The 19,096-nt window shown below is 41.6% G+C and overlaps 1 protein-coding gene across 7 annotated transcripts in view; it reads left to right on the top strand.

Annotated features, from left to right (window-relative positions):
- Window positions 1-19,096, top strand: part of AKAP13 (A-kinase anchoring protein 13) — a 334,433-nt gene that overhangs the window by 16,340 nt on the left and 298,997 nt on the right. The window lies entirely within an intron of this gene.

Here is a 19,096-nt window from a genome sequence, read left to right as displayed (position 1 = left end):
ATATTTATTCTAGTTGTCTTGAAAGTCACTACAAAACTATCATTTTCCTAATAAGGATTCTTAAATGGTATTTTTAGTCCAGTGTATAATACTATAAACCATAAGCCGTCTCTGAATCACGGCATGCTGTGTTTCAGGGATATGGAACCAAAAACTTCAACTCAAAGCGAAAGAATTGCTGAGTAGTCTTTTTGTCTTTTGACAGAATCGCTGCAGGACTAGGACCATAAACCTTCCATTAAGCACTTCTGTATGAAATCTGAGGTTTCTGTCAAATTAGATATGGGAAATTAAGCAGAGCTACACAAATGACTGATCTGGGCAGTTTTTGAGTTCTTCTCCTTTATGGTAGGCTTTTTTTGTTTTTTGTTTTTTTTTTCTTTCTCCTCAGATGACTGTTTCTCTCTTAATACCAGTATAGGAATGTTATGATTTATACAAAATGAATTTTGGTTTCACGTCTGTAGTTTTTTCACCTCCCTGTGTAGAATTTAGTGACTTTCTTTTCCCTTGATCTGCTTTTCTTCTCAAAATGCATTCCCATTTATTTTGATTTTTGTGAAGAAAATGCTTGTCAGGGAATTGAATAGCTTCATAAATCTCGTATTTCCTTAATTATTTGGTAATGTATATAAAAATTGTGTTGATTTTTCTTGTGCTTTCTTAATCCAGATCATGTTAAAAGTTTTAATTTGGGGGGAAAAAAAAGTTTTAATTTGAATCCCCTGGAAATACTGATCTCCTGATTTTCATGGTCCCTTTTTGTTTATAGTATATCCTAAGCTCACAGATTCTAAGGTACTATTTTGGCTGCTTGGCCAAAAGTGCTTGTGGCCGTCTGAAGATTATCACTTTAATAGCCTGCTAGGATGTGTGCCTGGAAGGAGAGAATTTTCCTTCCTGAGTCCGAATAAAAGTAATAGACCCAAATAAGAAGGGAAATTCAGAGAAAAAATTGTTATCTGTTTTCTCCCTTCAGCTTTGGTGCCTTTTGAAACCTACAGGGACAAGTTCACGGGTATGATAGCTGTCGTTTATTGGGAGCCTCTTCCTGAACTAGGTGTCTCATGTTTACCAGTTCTCACCTCTGCAGGGTGTTTTGATGGTTTTGCTGGGAAAGGAAATTGATGTTCAGGGAGGTTAATTAGTTAATTTCAGGTATACTTCATTCAGTAAGCATTTAATGAAGGCCTGCTGTACGTCAGGTACAGTATTAGGTGCCAGGGATCCAGGGAGGAACACAAACAAGACACGGTTGCTGCCCTTAAAGCATTCATGATTAAAAAAAAATTTTTTTTAATGTTTATTTATTTTGACAGAGAGCGAGCAGGGGAGGGACAGAGAGAGAGGGAGACACAGAATCCGAAGCAGGCTCCAGGCTCTGAGCTGTCAGCACAGAGCCTGGCGCGGGGCTTGAACTCACGAACTGTGAGATCATGCATGACCTGAGCTGCAGTCGAACGCTCAACTGACTGAGTCACCCAGGCGCCCCAGTGTTTCTTGATTAATATGTGAGAGCAGGAATAGTAACGATAATAATTGCCATCATTTTATTACTTCTTTCCATGTGCTGGGCTTAGAACTAGGTGCTCTATATAGCCTTCTTTCTTTTTAATCCCTACAGCTCTCAGAGGTGGGGTCTGTTACTTTTGGGTTTCATGGAGACTGAGGCTAAGCAACTTCCTTGCGGTCACACAGTTGGTATGTGGCAGAGCTGGGCCTTGAACATGGGTCTCTGACTCTAGGGCACAAGCCCTTTTCTGTGTGCGTCAAGAACATTTCTAGCAAGACTTGAAATAAGTAATCATGTGAAAGGGACATCCGTTGTGAGCTGTGATTTTGGCAGAACTTTATGTAACTTTTACTTGGCTGGTAGATTTATTTTCATGGTTAACTTTCTGCTCTTGCTGAAGAAGTCCTCAGTTTTCATGATTCATGAAAGGCATTTTTTATTATAGTTTTATTAAGAATGGTAGATGTACCTCTAGAAATTCAGGAATTACACATAAAAAGAACAAAGTACACCTGTGAATAAATGGGTACTACCTAGAAAAATTTTTTTTTTTGGTACAATCTGGTGTTTTTTCTTTCTGGACTTGAAAATTTGTAGAGGCTGTGTGTGTGTGTGTGTGTGTGTGTGTGTGTGTGTGTACGTATACATATACACACCATGTGTGATCATATTCTGTGTGCTCCTGAGTACAAGCAGATTATAAAACATTTCTTGACTCTACCTTTATATGTGTCAAGTAACTTACATAGTTATTTTAGTGGCTATATATAGTATTTCATTGTGTGGATTTAGATTTATCCTCAGTTTACAAATTACCCTCAGTTGAATAGTTGTCTTTTCTTTCCTCCCTTTCACTTCCTCTTTCCCTATTCCCTCCTTCCCTTCCTCCTTCGTACTGTTGTAAACTTTGCTGTGATGAACAACCATGTATGTACATCTTTATATCCTTTATCTCTTTCTTGCAGAAATGAAGTTGCTAGGGCAAAGCCTGTACATTTCAACAGCTTTTAATAGATATCGTCAAGTTTATCTTCAGAAAGCTTAGATCATTGGTCCGGTATGAGTATCTGTGTACCATTTCTCCCTAACCTTTAGAAAGAAAGTTTAAAAAAATCCAGCATTTAAAGGGAAGTTCTAAATGCCATAATAGAATTACTCATAGAATTACTGGATTACTGGCAACCAGTTATAAATAAAAGAACTCTGTATTTCTAAAAGAAGAGGAAGAAATTTGTGAAGTATGGTCATCACTCCTAAGCACTGAGAATTCATCTAAGATCAGTTCTCAATATTTAAAGGCACATAAAGGAAACTTTCCAATAAAGAGAGTCACTGATTTCAAATTCTTTTGGCTACTCTTTTCAGTCCAAATTAACTCCAACAAGGAGACAAGGAAGAGTTTCAGATAAGAAATTTATAGAGATGATAGGTCCCCTCTACACAGAGTGCTCCTGAGAGATTATCTGTATCCATTCTGTTGCATATCCAAATGCAGATTAGAAGCTTTTAAAATTAATGTTACGTGGAGCACCTGGCAGGCTCAGTCAATAGAGTATGTGACTCTTGATCTGGGGGTTGTGAGTTTGAGCCCCACATTGGGTATAGAGGTTAGCTAAAAAAAAAAAAATAAGGTACTAAGGGGCACCTGGGTGGCTCGGTCGGTTAAGCTTCTGACTTCATCTCAGGTCACGATCTCATGTTTGTGGGTTTGAGCCCTTCTTTGGGCTCTGTGCTGACAGCTCAGAGCCTGGAGCGTGCTTCAGATTCTGTGTCTCCCTCCCTCCCTCCCTCCCTCCCTGCCTCTCTCTCTCTCTCTCTCTCTCTCTGCCCCCTCCCCTGCTGTGCTCTGCCTCTATCTCTCAAAAATAAAGTAAACATTAAAAAAATAAATAAAGTCAAAAAAATAAATAAAAGTAATGTTCTATCTCATTTAGTTAGGAAGATGCATAATCCGTGTATGTTCCCCAAATCACAGTCAAGTGTTGACATTCTGGTTTAAATAAGCAAGAAAATAAGCAAATTAAATATTGCACTGTGCTCTTGACTTATTTATATAATATAGCCCAACATTTTTCTTTGAGACAAAGATGAGTTAATTGGTCCCCGTTATGATAGCAGTGATTTTCAATCAGATAACGCTTGTCAGGATTTTCTGTGCAATGGGTAGGAAGAGTTTGTTGCCTTCAAGTCATAAGTCAAGTGCATAAGCTGATCTTGCGGCACTGTTCATGCTTCTGTTGGGCATTCTCAGGAGTCTTATTTCACTCATCTTTAGCCTGTTCCTGGTTACAAAGAAAGAGCTGGTTAATTTAGTAGATAAATCATACCACTAGAAGTAAAAGAGGCCTCCATTATAATGTTGTCCTGGAACACACAGGTGGCTATTTTGTTATGGGAGGGTTTCTGTGGTCATCTTGGAATGGCCCAGGTTTGATGTAGCGTACCCTGTTCTTGAACTGTTCAGATTTTGTTTATCTGTCTGGGTGTTGTTTTGGCTTAGAAGGACCCTTTTCTGTGGGATTTTGAGGACATCTCTCTGCCAACCTGAATTCCCAAAGGGTCTCTGTTTTTCCCTGTTACATCCACATTATTAAAAATTTTTTTCTAATGTTTATTTTTGAGAGAGAGAAACAGAGTGTGAGCAGGGGAGGGGAGAAAGAGAGGGGGACACAGAAACCGACGCAGGTTCCAGGCTCCAAGCTGTCAGCACCAAACCCGACGTGGGGCTCGAACCCACGAACTGTGAAATCATGACCTGAGCCAAAGTCAGATGCTTAACCGACTGAGCCACCCAGGCGCCCCCACATCCACATCATTTAGACTTGACTCTCACAAGTGTGTCATCCTTCTTCCTCACTAGTCATGTTTATCCCAGCCTTCATTGGTAAACTGCCTTTTTGGAGATACAGGACAGGGAGTGATAACACTGAGTAGGTCAGGCAAGGAATAGGATCTTGGCATCTGACATTTCAGAGGATACTCCCTTTGCGTCTCATTATTTTCTCTTTGCTGTCTTATGGATCTGCTGGGCACAAATATGATAGGTTTGGTAAATCAGTGTTGGGAGTGAAATGTTTCACTGCAGTTGTTCTGGATACATGACAAGACTAACAGAGAACGCACTAATAAGAGAATGAGTAACATGAGGGTAAGAGTACTAAGCAAGTAAGAATGCCCGATTAAAGCTGGGAGATTGAAATGCACAGACCATGATAAAAATGAGGGCAAATTCTGATGCAAAGCATTCAGGAGCAAGAAAAACTTGATTATTAGTAGACAATAGCGGACAAACTCAGCTCTAGCATTTGGTAGTTTGGGTTCTAGACTTAGTTTGCTGCTGACAACCTTGGGCGAGTCACTTAGACTCCCCTACCTCTAGTTTCTGCCATAAAAAGTGGAAGTATCCATTTTTGTTTGTTTGTTTGTTTGTTTGTTTCCCTAAAGGTGATTTCAAGCCCTGGGGTTCCTTAGAATTACAGCAGAGAGCCAAATGGACTTGGAGAGAGCATGGGGAGGGGACCACACCTGTCCCCCATAGCATCTCTACCCTCTTCTGTTACTTTTTTTTTTTTTTTTTTTACATTTATTTATTTTTGAGAGTCAGAGACAGAGCACAAGCAGGGGAGGGGCAAAGAGAGAAGGAGACACAGAATCTGAAGCAGGTTCCAAGCTCTGAGCTGTCAGCACAGAGCCCGACGTGGGGCTCGATCTGACAAGCCGTGAGATCATGACCCGAGCTGAAGTCGGACGCGTAACCGACTGAGCCACCCGGGTGCCCCATCTCTTCTGTTACTTTTGTGGGTTTCCTATAATGTTTGCTGAAAGTCCCATGGTCAAAAATCAGTTTGGAGACATCTAACCGAAAACATCTTAAAAATGGCTTTTGGGGGCGCCTGGGTGGTGCAGTCGGTTAAGCGTCCGACTTCAGCCAGGTCACGATCTCGCGGCCCGTGAGTTCGAGCCCCGCGTCAGGCTCTGGGCTGATGGCTCGGAGCCTGGAGCCTGTTTCCGATTCTGTGTCTCCCTCTCTCTCTGCCCCTCCCCCGTTCATGCTCTGTCTCTCTCTGTCCCAAAAATAAATAAAAAACGTTGAAAAAAAAATTTAAAAAAAAAAAAATGGCTTTTGATGCTAAGATTTGGTGTCTGTGAATACCCACCCATTGTCTTTGTTCTTGGTGTAATTCTCTCAAAGTTAGGGAAATATTGGCTCAATCGCCGAGTAAGCGTGTAGTACGATGGATAATTGTGGTGTCTGCTTGGCTATGCTCTGATGTCAACTGCTTATGAGATATTCTCAACTAAGCGGTAATTAAAGCCCTTTTTCCTGCTCCTAACTTGGGGAATCCTGATAAAAAGGTAAAGAAAGCCATCATATTCCTTGCTTATCAAATGTATACTATCTGCCACTTTAAAAAATATCTACCCTGTAGCCTTTTATGTAAGATGTCTTGTTTCATCTGGGGCTGGTTTTGTGAAGTAGCTGAATTAACTGTACTGTAGATGAGGAAATGGAGGTTCACAGAGATTCTGTAGCTTGGTTGACGGCCCACATGTAGGGAGAGCTGCGGTTTGCAAGTAGGATTGTGTTTCTAAAATGTGTGCATTCTTTATTCTGTTTGCTTGTCTCTTAAATGTATAGGAGATTTGTAGCTTGAAGAAATCATTAATAGCACCATTGCTACTCATGTTTCTCATTAATTAAATCTGGTCATCAAGTAATGGGCAACTTTTATTGTTCTTAATTGCTTGGATTATGCCAAGGAGGTTTTTTTTTTTTTTAAGTTTATTTATTTATTTTGAGATGGGGGGAGGGGCAGAGAGCCAGAGGGAGAGAGAGAATCCCAAGCAGGCTCTGTGCCGTCAGCACAGAGCTAGATGTGGGACATGAACTAATGAACTGTGAGATCACGACCTCAGCCAAAACTAAGAGTTGGCCGCCTAAGTGACTGAGCCACCCAGGAGCTCCTATGCCAAAGGATCCTAATAAGATAGAAATGATTTGATCAGGCTGCATATATCTTCCTTATCTCTTATGCCTTTATAAATATGGATTAAATGAGAAATTTCTCAGATTAGAGCAAGACGAATAGTCTGTATGGTTTTTCAGTAGCTTAGAAACTGTTTCTAAAAGAATAGTAGGTATAAAAACTAAAAAAACAACAAAACAAAAAAACAGAACAACCTACCACAGATGATGCTACATTCTTTAGAGTTAGTGAATATACACAGATTAGGTTGTTTCATAGTCCTCATGAGATTCATGACACTTGTAAGGCTGCATGGGAATGTAATGCCTCAAGAACAGGTTACCTAATTGCAAAGAAACTGGGCATGTGTTTTCTTCAAAACGTAATAGTTGATTACTGGGTGTTGTGAAAGACGTCACATTTTGATGGGCTTTGGCGCCACTCATCAGGTTTCTAGTTGTCTTTTCTTACATGTGTGGAGGATCCATTTCCTTTTCAAGGCATGTGGTCCTGTGACTTCCTCTGTCCCATGAAATGTGAGCAGAAATGAGGTGTTCCTTTTGGAAAGAAGCATTTAAAAGTCAATGGGAAGTCCTCCCGTGCTCCCCACTGTTGGAATCGTACCATATGATTAAAGCAGGTTGAATCCTGAGTGAGGGCTTGTAGGACAGCTGCCCTGGAGAGTAGCCTGGAGACATGGTGATCTTGGAGTGAGTGAGAAGTAAACTTTACTGTGATCTGCCTCTTACAACTACTAGTCCTTTGTTTTCATGGTGTAACCTAGCCTGTCCTGATGTTACTTCATGCATCATCAGTAATCATTAGTGTAATAAACCGCTGAGGAGAGGGACTGACCAAGAACAGAGCAAAATTACTTTGGATGCAGATAAGCTCAGTGATATTACAAATACAGTTGACCCTTGAACGACAGGGGTTTGAACTTGTGTGTGTCCACTTCTAATGTAGATTTTCTTTGATAAATACAATACAGTGCTGTAAATGTGTTTTCTATTCCTTATGACTTTCTTAATATGTTCTTTTCTCTAGCTTTATTGTAAGAATATAGAATGTAGTATGTATGATATATAAATTATGCGTTCATTGACTGCTATTGCTAGGGCTTCTGGTCAACTGTTAGTAGTTAAGTCTTTGGGGAGTCAAAAGTTACAGTGGATTTTTGACTGCACTGGAGGTTGGCACCCTTAACCCCCACTTTGTTCAAGAGTCAACTGTATATATTGAATGGCAGAGTTTCTCTTTAGCTGTTACCCATTATGTTCTGTCAGTTTATTCTTCCAGAAGCACAGCTTTGGTTGTATCACTGACCACAGTGTCCACAGAGTAAAATCTGAGTGAGGCTTGCCACAGTTTCATCCTGACATGCCTTAAAAGCTGTTCTCTGGCCACGTTCAGCTGTACATCTAGCATGTGCCCTGGCCCATTCATGCATTTGAGAAACACATATCCATCGCTTTGTATACGAATGCTGATATTGGGCTCTGGGACACACAGAATATTGCTTCTCATCTCTGCATGTCCAAATTCGATGTAGTTTTTGATAGGAGCCTTGAAAGATATTTCTTTTTTTTTTTTTTAAAGCTTATTTATTTTGAGAGAGAGAGAGAGAGAGAGAGAGAGACAGCGAGCTTGATCAAGGGAGGGGCAGAGAGAGAGGAAGGGAGAGAGAATCCCAAGCAGGCTCTGCAGTGTAAGAGCAGAGCCCGACGTGGGGCTCAAAGCCACAAACCGCAAGATCATGACCTGAACTGAAGTCGAGATATCTATCTATCTATCTATCTATCTATCTATCTATTTATTTAATGTTTATTTTTGAGAGAGGGAAAGATGGAGCATGAGTGGGAGAGGGGCAGGGAGAGAGGGAGACACAGAATCTGAAACAGGCTCCAGGCTCTAGGCTCTGAGCTGTCAGCACGGAGCCTGATGTGGGGTTTGAACTCATGAACCATGAGATCATGAACTGAGCTGAAGTTGGACGCTTAACCGACTGAGCCACCCAGGTGCCCCTGAAGTTGAGATATTTCTTATGTTAATTCTGCTTCATTCTTACAGTTGGATATAATCTCTCTGACCTCTCAAGCCTTTTGGCATACTGCTTTCTATCCTGTATTATAAACTTCTATGTTAATGTCTTACTCCCTGCACTGGGCTGGTGTTCCACCTTTCACTAGCACTTAGCTCCCAAGTATATGTTAGTGACTCATAGTATTTACTGAATAAGTGGTTGTTAGATTGTGGCTGTGGTGAAAAGCTAGTTGGTGATTAATTTGCCTTTTTTTTTTTTTTTTAATGTTTATTTTTGAGAGAGAGTGCACATGCATGAGCAGGGAAGGGTCAGAGAGAGAGAGAGAGAGAGAGAGAGAGAGATCGAATCAGAAGCAGGCTCCAGGCTTTGAGTTGTCAACACAGAGCCCAACACGGGGCTCGAACTCATGAGCTGTGAGATCATGACCTGACCTGAAGTTGGATGCTTCACCGACTGAGCCACCTAGGCGGCCCTTAATTGGCTTTTCTGTTTAAACAAATTTTTAGTTATCTTTAAAGTTCTTCTGCTTTCCCTGCCTGCACTCGCCTCTTTCAGGCTGTTATCACTGTATGTGTATATTCTCAGCCATCTAAGGCCGAGTGATGTAGTAGGGCCTTATGTGACAATGACTTTTTTTTTTTTTTAATCCCATGGACTGTATCTAGATTGCTGTATCCTAGGAAAGTGACACACCGATGGGTCTTCTCTACCCCCGTGCAAAGTCTGTTTTGTGTTTCCTTAAAGAGTTACCGTAAGATTGCTTAATGGAAGGTATGGGATAGGGTTAGGGCTTCTGAATGTATGGGTCAGATGTACAGTTCACACTTTGTCTTGGTGTTTTGTTTTCCCTACTGATAGTCTTTGTGCCCTTGATTTAGAGTTTTGAATCGGGTAGTTAACATTCAGATTCTAGTCTGGTTTGGCTAGTACCAGCTAACTTTAACTTTGGTTGTGAACTTTGTATCCACAGAACAAGTGGGTTTGACAAGAATTCTAAGATTCTCATCCTGATTTTACAGAGGACCAGGTAAGTTACTGGAATTCTAATGTAGTATGAATGCTGAAATTAGAGACAAAATTCTGGTGAAGTTGGGGTAGGATGAAGGAAACTTCAGGTTTATTGAGTGCTTACTCAATGCTTATTCCCTTTATTCAGTGTTTATTGACTTTATTCATTTTATCTGTTTCAGTTAAGGGAAGCTGAGGTTCAGAGAAACTAGGGTACTTGTATTAAGCTACATAGCAGGTACGAGCAGGATCCAGAACATGAGCCAAGTCATTCTCACTCCAAAGCCAAAGTCCTTTTTATTGTTAATTGCAAGGAATTCTACATTTTGCTAACAGAGTAGCCTTTAGAGCCAAATGAAGGATGGTTTGGGTGTCTTTTGGAGAAAGGACTATGTTGCAGATGATAGTGTTTTATAAAATCATATTAAGTTACAAAGGAGAGTGTCTGGATAAACTCTTTTTCTGGCTCTGCCATTGAGACTGCTCTCTCTGTACTGTAATAGTGGAGGAGATCCCTTGTTTTTGTTGGTGTGCTTTACGTCGGAGATGAATGATCTGACTGAAGTCCCCACAGCACTGCATGGTTTCATGAATGTGGGTTCGCCTTGCTCTCTTTAAACTAGTTTTTGTGATCTTGGACTAGATACTTAGCTTTTTTGATGTGTAGCTGCCTTGTGTTTAAAATGGAAAAACAATACCCGCTTTGTATAGCAGGTTACTAGATTTCATCTGTAGTTGTAGCTGTGACTGGGAAGAATTTTTTTAAAGTGTGGATCATGGTCTGGGTCGTCGGGAGAATTGAAAGAAGACTTACACAGCAGGTACTGACCTTCCCAGTGTACATTCCTGGTAAGAAATAAGTTAGCCGTGAGGTTGGTTTGTTCCAGTTTAGGATACATGAATTATTTAGTGCTCTAATGAGTCATTTGCAACTGTGGGTTTTTTAGCTAATTTTTGTAAATGCAACGAGGTTTCAGAATCAACATCTTGTGTAAGCAGAGCATAGACGCTTTGAGGGAAAAGTGTGTAAGCATGAAGCTAACTTGATTTTTGTTTCTAGGGACAGATTATTGTGGGATTCTATTTAACTGACATTCGAAACAGCATGTTAGAAGCCAGGCCTTGGAAGAACCCAGGGAGAGTAACACACAGTCCCAGTTCACTAAAAGCTCATTGCTCAAGGATAAGCATCTTGCTTGCAAAACAAAAAGAATAGATATGCCAATTATAAGTACAAGTAGTATTAACTCATTGAACAAAAATGTTCGAGCGCAGTGAATGGAATCAGCTACTAGGAATGCAGAAGTCACTTCGGGGTGTTTGGAGAGAGATGGAATTTTGTGGTGTGGCAGTGATATGTACAAAGTTGTAAGGAACGCACATGAAGGACGTGACATCTGAACTGTATCTTAAAGCCTGAGTATTTCTCTCTTTCTGGGATTTTACCTGCTAGTGTGGTTTACTGACCCAGTGTCTCTTTAATCGTGTTGCTTCCCTTTCTGTGGCCCATGTCTGTGATTATTAGAATAAGCGTCATGCCCATTATTTTCCTGGGCTAGTCACTCCTCACCAGCTGTCCCGTTCGAGCCAGGTCCTGTCGTACCATCTTTTGTGGCCGTCCTTTACTGTTGCGGTTGTCTTGAGGCTTGTTCATGCCCTTGCTCTTAACTTTCACCTGGGTTATGGCACCGGCTTCCAAGTCGGGCTTCTGCATCAGATTTCTCTTACTTTTCTTCTTGAACACAGTTCAGATTGGCCTTTCCAAAACACCTTGGAAATTCAAACGAAAATTCTTGCAGGGGTTCTGTGATGTTTCCAGGGTCAAGTTCAGAGTACTCTAAGCTTGGCAGTCAGACTTCTTTCACCTCGACCTTATAGTCTTCCTTTCTAGCCTTTTTACTTCCTAGGTCACTACTCTGTTGGTGTCCTTGGTCAAGGCATTTGACTTTTCCTGGGCTGTGCTAAGGTGGCTGGCAGCTGGGACATTGCTCTGTGTCTGTGACTCTCCAGATTTTCTCACTGTGCCCTGAACATCCCTGAGCCCACACCGTGCCCTCTGCCTGCAGTGCTCTCACCTCTGCCTCCCTTGTTCAGAGCCCAAGTCAGATCCTTTTCCTCCCTCAGTCCTTCTCCAGCTGCTCCAACCCAGGGGATCATCTCCCTTCCTTAGAAAGATTGTAGCGTTTGTTTTCTGTGCTGTTTCATTGGGCAGTGGTTGTAACTGCTCGTATTGTGGTTTTTCGTGAGTGTGTGTGTATATGTATATCCTCCGTCCCTCTTAGTTCCTGGAGGTGCTAACCATGTCTTATACTCTTACGATCCCATGTACATAGGTAATTGATAGCTATTCATGACGTATAACATTGGTTCTCAAAGTGTAGTAAGTGGACAACCCTTGAGGATTCCTGAGACCCTTGTGGTGCCGTGTGCGGCCAACACTATTTGCTTAATAATATTGAAACAATATTTACCTTTTTATACTGTGCAGACATTTGCATTGAAGCAGTCTGGGCAAACTGCTGATGTCTTAGCATGAATCAAGACAGTGGCACCAAACTGGACTCGAGCCGTCATGGTATCCCGTCACACGCTCTGAGCGAAAAGTAGTGAGGGTTTTACTTAGTGTTCTAGAACCATGAAGCAGTAAAAACTTAATTTTTTAATTAATTAATCTCAGTCTTTAAAAAAAGTTTACTTATTTATTTTGGGAGAGAGAGCGTGCAAGTTGGGGAGGGGCAGAGAGAGGGAGGAGAGAGAACCCAAGCAGACTTCACGCTGTCACCGCAGAATCTGATGCGGGGCTTGAACCCACGAACTGTGAATCATGACCTGAGCCAAAATCAAGAGTCTGACGCTTTGTTGACTGAGCCACCCAGGCACCCAAATCTCAGTCTTTGAGTAGCTATTTTTTGAGGGTCTGTGTGACAGAAGAAGTAAGCACAAAGCCCTTCTGCACACTTAAGTGTGTCCGTTGTCTTGAGGAAAAGCCCTGAAGCATTTGTGTGACTTGGGAGGTGGACCAACTGCCTTTATTTTTTTATTTTTTATTTCTTTGGAGCACCAGTTTTACTTGAAGGGAAGGTTGACAAACTGTGTGTATTCAGACTTGGGTATTTGGCCAACAGTTTCTTGACAATGAATAAAAGCAAGTCTGTTTCTTCAAGGAAAACAATGGGCCGTATTTGTTACCAGTGATAAAACTGGGCTTTGAAGTGAAAATCAGAAGTTTGGAAAACTTGTATTTGCCACCCTGAGCTTGATGGCTTCTCAGTGTTTAAAAACTTCCTCATGAATTTGGTAATGGTATTAACAAGTACACTTTTTTTTTTTTTTTTAAAGATTTTTTTTATTTTTGAGTAGCATCTGCACCCAACCTGGGGCTCGGATTGAGAACCCGGAGATCAAGAGTCACATGCTCCACCAACTGAGCCAGCCTGGCGCCCCACACGTGTACTTTTTTTTTTAATGCTGTGTGATGAAGGTGCCAACGTGGGGAAGATCTGTGTGAGTCAGAGAACCTGTAGTTTTCAGGGGATCAGTATATGATGTTGCTAAATCACATGTGGGTAGAAAAAGAGACCAGTGACTTTTAATGTCACAGCATACAAAAGAGCCATTGCTGTAGTTTCAGATTTTATAGCACAACTAACCTAAGAAACTATCACTTGTCAGGTTTTAGTGTAGCGTCGAGAAGAATATTAGCAATTATTTGAAAAGACTATTAAAATACTCCTCCCTTTTCCAGCTATGTATCTGAGGCTGAATTTTTTTCGTGTACTTCAGCCAAAACATTGTATGTAATAGTTTGAATGCAGAAGCAGATATGGAAATCCCAACTGTATCTTGTTAAACCAGACATTAAAGAGATTTGTGAAGGTGTAAAACAATGCCACTTTCTCATTAAACTTCTGTTTTGTTCGGAAAATGTAGTTATTTTTATAATAAAAATGTGGTATTTTAAAAAATTTATTAAAAATTTAAAATTTTTAATATTTTTTATTTTTGAGAGAGAGAGACAGAGCATGAGCGGGAATGGGGCAGAGAGAGAGGGAGAGACAGAATCTGAAACAAGCAGGCTCCAGGCTCTGAGCTGTCAGCACAGAGCCTGCCTGACACAGGGCTCCAACTTGTGAACCATGAGATCATGACTTAGCCAAAGTCAGACACTCAACTGACTGAGCCACCCAGGCGCCCCTAAAAATATGTTAGTTTTTTTAAGTTTATTTTTTTATTGGGAGTGAGCGAGCGCAAGTGGGAAAGTGGCAGAGAGGGAGAGAGAGAGTGAATCCCAAGCATACTCTGCTGTCAGCACAGAGCCCACTTTGGGGCTCAGTCTCAACTGTGAGATCTGAGTTTCTTGGTTTTAATCTGATACAATAACTCAATAAAAACTCACATAAATAAAAAGTCTTTGGGATCCTTAAGTTTAAAAGAGGAGTCTCAGAAAACCAAGAAGTTTGAAATCATGATTATAGGTTACAGTGGACTGGAATAAGCTGAGGAAATAGTCATTTCTGGCTTATTTGAAAATCTTTATAGGAGCAACACAGGAGGAAAGAGAAATAATTCGTTTCTATTTGTGTTATACTGAGTTATTGGGCACTTAATATGTGTCTGGCTCTGTGCCAAGCAAAGTACCTATATTGTTTCCTCTAACCTTTATTTTGCAGTGACGCATGCTGTAAATCAGCTCTGTATCTACGCTGTAGATCAGTCGTCACCTGAAGATTGCTCGTGCAGGGCTCCAGCAGTAGCTGCTGGTCCTGCCCGTGTTTGCTTTTTTTTTTTTTAATTTTTTTTTTAACGTTTTTTATTTATTTTTGAGACAGAGAGAGACAGAGCATGAACGGGGGAGGGTCAGAGAGAGAGGGAGACACAGAATCTGAAACAGGCTCCAGGCTCTGAGCTGTCAGCACAGAGCCCGACGCGGGGCTGAACTCACGAACCGTGAGATCATGACCTGAACCGAAGTCGGACGCCCAACCGACTGAGCCACCCAGGTGCCCCGCCCATGTTTGCTTTTAACACCGGCCGTAGGCTTGTACCGTTTATGGAACCAGGTCCTCAGAATGTTTGCAGCAGTTTAGGACAGACCCTGCCTGGAAGCCCTTAGGCTTAATTTCTAATAGGTTAATAGTAGTTAGTATGTAAATGTAGCTCAGGATCCGAAAGGCTGACAGGATGGCTTTTGTTCAGGGCCACTGCTTGCATTAGCGGCCCTCCTGGATTTCATTCAGAGACACGGAAAGCTGAGATGGTCTGAAAGTGTTACTTTGGATCAGAAAGGAATTTTCCCATCAGGAGAAAGGGAAATGGGAATGGAGGTGAAGTCAGGTGAGCGTGTCGTGCTGAGGGGTGAGCTGTGCGAAAGCACAGATTGAGAGAAGGGGACCCCGCACCACGATGTGCGTTGCATGGTTTCGTGCCCAGATGCTGAAGAATGGCAGTTGCTGTTGTCAGCTTCTCTGGTTTGGCGCCAGCTGCAGAACACGGTCTCTGCTTGGTGGGTCTGCTGACCAGAGAACAAACATCAGTATTTGTACTCACGGTGCCCCGCGCGCCTGTGCAGCTTGACTTTCTGCTACTTGGACAGGTCCCTGCTTTAAAATTGTCCTGGTAAATGTGTTTTGAAATTAATTACGTGAACATCCTTATATTATAAATTATCCCTCTTCATTAAAGAGTACACATGTTTCTTTTATACTTTATTGTAATGATTAAACTCTCATTATCTTGCATTTTTACCACCTCAGGGGAAATGGAAATAAGGGTACCTGTTTTAGCCCGAAAAGCAGAGAAAGGAGGTATAATTCTTGTTTATTTTGATTTTGATTAACTCCAGCTTTATTCCCAGATTTCTCTCGGACATTCATCCTGTGCCTTCAACCCCAGTCTGTCTTTCACTCAGCACTTCTGTGGACATTTTATGGTTGGACCTTGTCTTTTGGATTTGTGTTATGTAAATAGGCTTTGACAGGGAGCAACTTTAAGCTGGTTGTAAAGACTGCCCATTCATTTCTAAAACTGCATTTTGTGGTGGGATTGAATAGCTAATTGCTTGAAGGAGTTTTAAAACGAAGGGAAACAAAATGAAAACTCTTGAATAGTTGCACATTAAAAAAACAGAAGAAGAATAAGATCATCATGCTTTTGTTACCCTGAGATGGTCAATAGCTTTTTATTCTAATGACCATTAACAAAAAAGATTTCCGTACATAAATAAGAAATGAGTTGTGCGATGTTAGGTGGTGCTATAGAGACTAAAGATGGGAAATACACTGTTAGTACAAAGGTACAGAAGGTTCCTGTATTTCATCATTTGCAAAGAGTTAGAGAGCCTCCAGAGTTGGATAAGCAAGTTGGATAAGAGTTCCCAAAAACTACATGTTTTGTGAATTCTTACGGCAAGCCTTCTCATGGTGGATGCGTTTCTAAGATGAATGGTTGACTTGTTCTTGGTTCTTTTCAATGTCTGTCTTTGAGCACATGACACATTAGGAAGATGGCCTGAGACTGTTGGCATTCGCTGGAGACTTTTTCTTTTAGTCTTCCCATTGTATTTGGTAAGTGACTGGACGTGACAAAAATGGTCTGGGAGTAGGGTTAGCGTTCTGTTCTCTGAAGCGGATTCTGGGCTTGTAAATTACGTGGAATTGCAGCTCTAGGATGGGGGCGTGGCACCTGCATGTAGCTTCAGAGTGTGGCGTTGAGTCGGGGTCTCTGGGACTAGAGTGTTTTGCTTCCTAAATGTTACTTTTAAGTTTGGGGTGGTAGGTTACTCTAGAAATTGGTAATTTTTCTTGTCTCCTGAGGAATTTCTGAAAGAAGTGACATTTTAAAGTCAGACTCATGTATGCTGATCATTAGCTTCTAGAGTGACAAGGAGGTTTGTGCGCAGCGCCCCTGACTGGAGCTCGGGATTCAGGGGCCCAGGCAGTTTGTAAACAGAAAAATGAGTCAGACTGGCAAATGGCAGTAGAGAGATTTGAACAAAGGGAGATGGGACCTGATGACAGGGCAGCTTCGAGGGCTTGGGAGGGAAGGAGGAGGGAAGGACATCCTAAAATCGTGAGAGGCTTAAAGAGGAAAGGGATGCGGTCACCCTTTCGTAACTCAGACTTCACTGGACTGCCTGCTTCTCTAAGTGACACTGATGAGCTAGTCTGGACAGCTGTGTTCATTCATTGTGTAGTTTATGTTTAGCAGTGTGCTGCGTGCTTGGGGAAGGAGTTACAAAAAGAATATGTGGTGGGCCTACCTCCGTAATTTGGTGGGGTAGAGGCTGGGGGTGGGGAGCAGACTTTGTGAGCTGCCTGAATAGCATCTGGTTCAAGACTCAGCTGTGGGGAGCCAGGTGCTGTGATAGGCTGGTGCCTTTTCGCTCATTGTGTTTATTTTCCCCTCCGTGTTGTTAAGCCACTTTCGAAATCCCACATGTCATTAAGGTACAGTCACACCGTATGCTTCTCCCCGGTAGTACCCGTGGGCCTGACTGGTAGCCATGGTAACTTTGGGGACTCCTGTGGTCAATGAGTGTGTCCAAGGTGTTTAATTTCTTCTGTAGCCAACTAGGTTTTAGCGGGAAGAGCAGATTTGAGAGCAGTGAGGTAATTTGCTTGAACCTGCAGGACATATGAAGTATCAGATCACACCTGTTAAGATTATGGGGCTTGTGTTGTATGTTTGGATGTTAGAGATGATGTCAGGGTCATTCTGCTGAGAACTGACCCACCTGAAAAGCTGTATGTTCACCGCAGTCGATGTTCCTCCTCCCCCTCCAGTAAAAGATACTAAGTCTCAGGCATTTTAGTAAATTCTACACGCGTGCTCCCTTAAAATCGTACTGTAATAGGAAAGATGGCCTGACCACCACGGGTTATCTGCTTACTGAGTTGACGTCTGGTATCTGTGGTGGTGGTTGGTTTGTTAGAGGGGTGGAAAGTTTCAACATGAAATGTGGAATCTTATTCGCCAGTCGGTTTAACTGTCTTGCACCGTTCCTTCCTCAAAAGAATATCAGTGCTTAACTCGAACAACTGATTTTTGTAATGAGCTTTCCCTTATAAGCTTGCTGCTAAATTAGAACAAAAGGTACCTTTTTTTCTTTTCCTTTTTTGCCGGTTGCTTGTTACTGAGTTCTAGATTGCTTTTGGAAATATTAAAATGTACACCCAGTGAACTTCCAGTAGTTTTTGGACTTGGAGATTTTAAGAACCTCATTTTTGGGAGGGATTGTGGCTTTGCTGCTTTTTTCTTTGTCTTAGTTTAAAATTGTTTGGTATGGCCCAGTGAATCTCTCTGATGTAATCCTTTTTAATATGCTTGAAACAGCATTCAAACAATAGATCATTAAGTTAGAAAATACTGTTTTATGTAAAAATAAACGAGAAATCACGACTGTGGTTTTGGAGTGTTGGTCAGTGTTGTAGAGCGGGGTTAATCAGGGCGCTCAGGGGTTATTGTCAGGGAGGGAAATGTTGTAATATAATGACAAGTCATACATTGTTTAAAGAACAGTCTGTCACTTCCCCATCGACAAACTTTTTTAGGTACTTATTTGGGAACAGTAGCATCATTGGCGGTTTCTAATCCTTTCCTTGCTGATTAACTTCTACTGAGTGCCAGCCATTATGTCCTGAGTGCCTGTTAATCCTCACCATGACCCAGATGAGGTGCCATTCATTATCCTACTTTTATAGGTGGGGAAATGAAGCCCAAATATTAATCAGCTGTTTAAAGTAAGCCAAGTAATGGCAGTGAGAAAGAATGAAATCCTGCCATTTGCAACAATGTAGATGGAACTGGAAAGTATTAAATGGCTAAGTGAAATAAGTCAATCAGAGAAAGACAGATATCCTATGTTTTCACTCCTATGTGGAACTTGAGAAACTTAACAGAAGACCATGGGGGAAGGGAAGGGGAAAAAATAGAGAGAGGGAGGGAGGCAAACCATAAGAGACTCTTAAATAGAACAAACTGATGGTTGATTGGGGGGGAGGGCGCGGGGAGAGGGGAAATGGGTGATGGGCGTTTGGGAGGGCACTTGTTGGGATGAGCACTGGGTGTTGTATGTAAGCGATGAATCATGGGAGTCTACCCCCAAAACCAAGAGCACACTGTATACACTGTATGCTAGCTAACTTGACAATAAATTACATTAAAAACCAAAACAAAAACAAAAAAAGAGGCCCAGGAAGTTACTGGTACTGGACATTGAACCCAGGCCTGGGGCTCCAACCCAGCACTGCCCACTGTGTATATTGTGAGCCACATAAGTAGTTTAAAATTTTCTAGTAGTCAAGTTAAAAAAGGTTAAAAAAAAGAAATTAGTAATATTTTCCTAAATCAAAATGTACAAAAATATTATCACTTAAACATGTGATTGATATACAAACTTGAGATTTTTTTCAATAGGATTTTTTTATGTTTATTTTTGAGAGAGAGAGAGTGAGCCAGAGCGCGGGGGAGGGGTAGACAGAGGGGAGGGAGACACAGAATCCGAAGCAGGCTCCAGGCTCCAGCTGTCAGCACAGAGCCGGACGCAGGGCTCGAACTCAGGAGCTG

This window comes from Panthera leo, chromosome B3, assembly GCF_018350215.1.
Source record: "Panthera leo isolate Ple1 chromosome B3, P.leo_Ple1_pat1.1, whole genome shotgun sequence".
Lineage (NCBI taxonomy): Eukaryota > Metazoa > Chordata > Mammalia > Carnivora > Felidae > Panthera > Panthera leo.
This window is presented reverse-complemented; position numbering and strand designations above follow the sequence as displayed.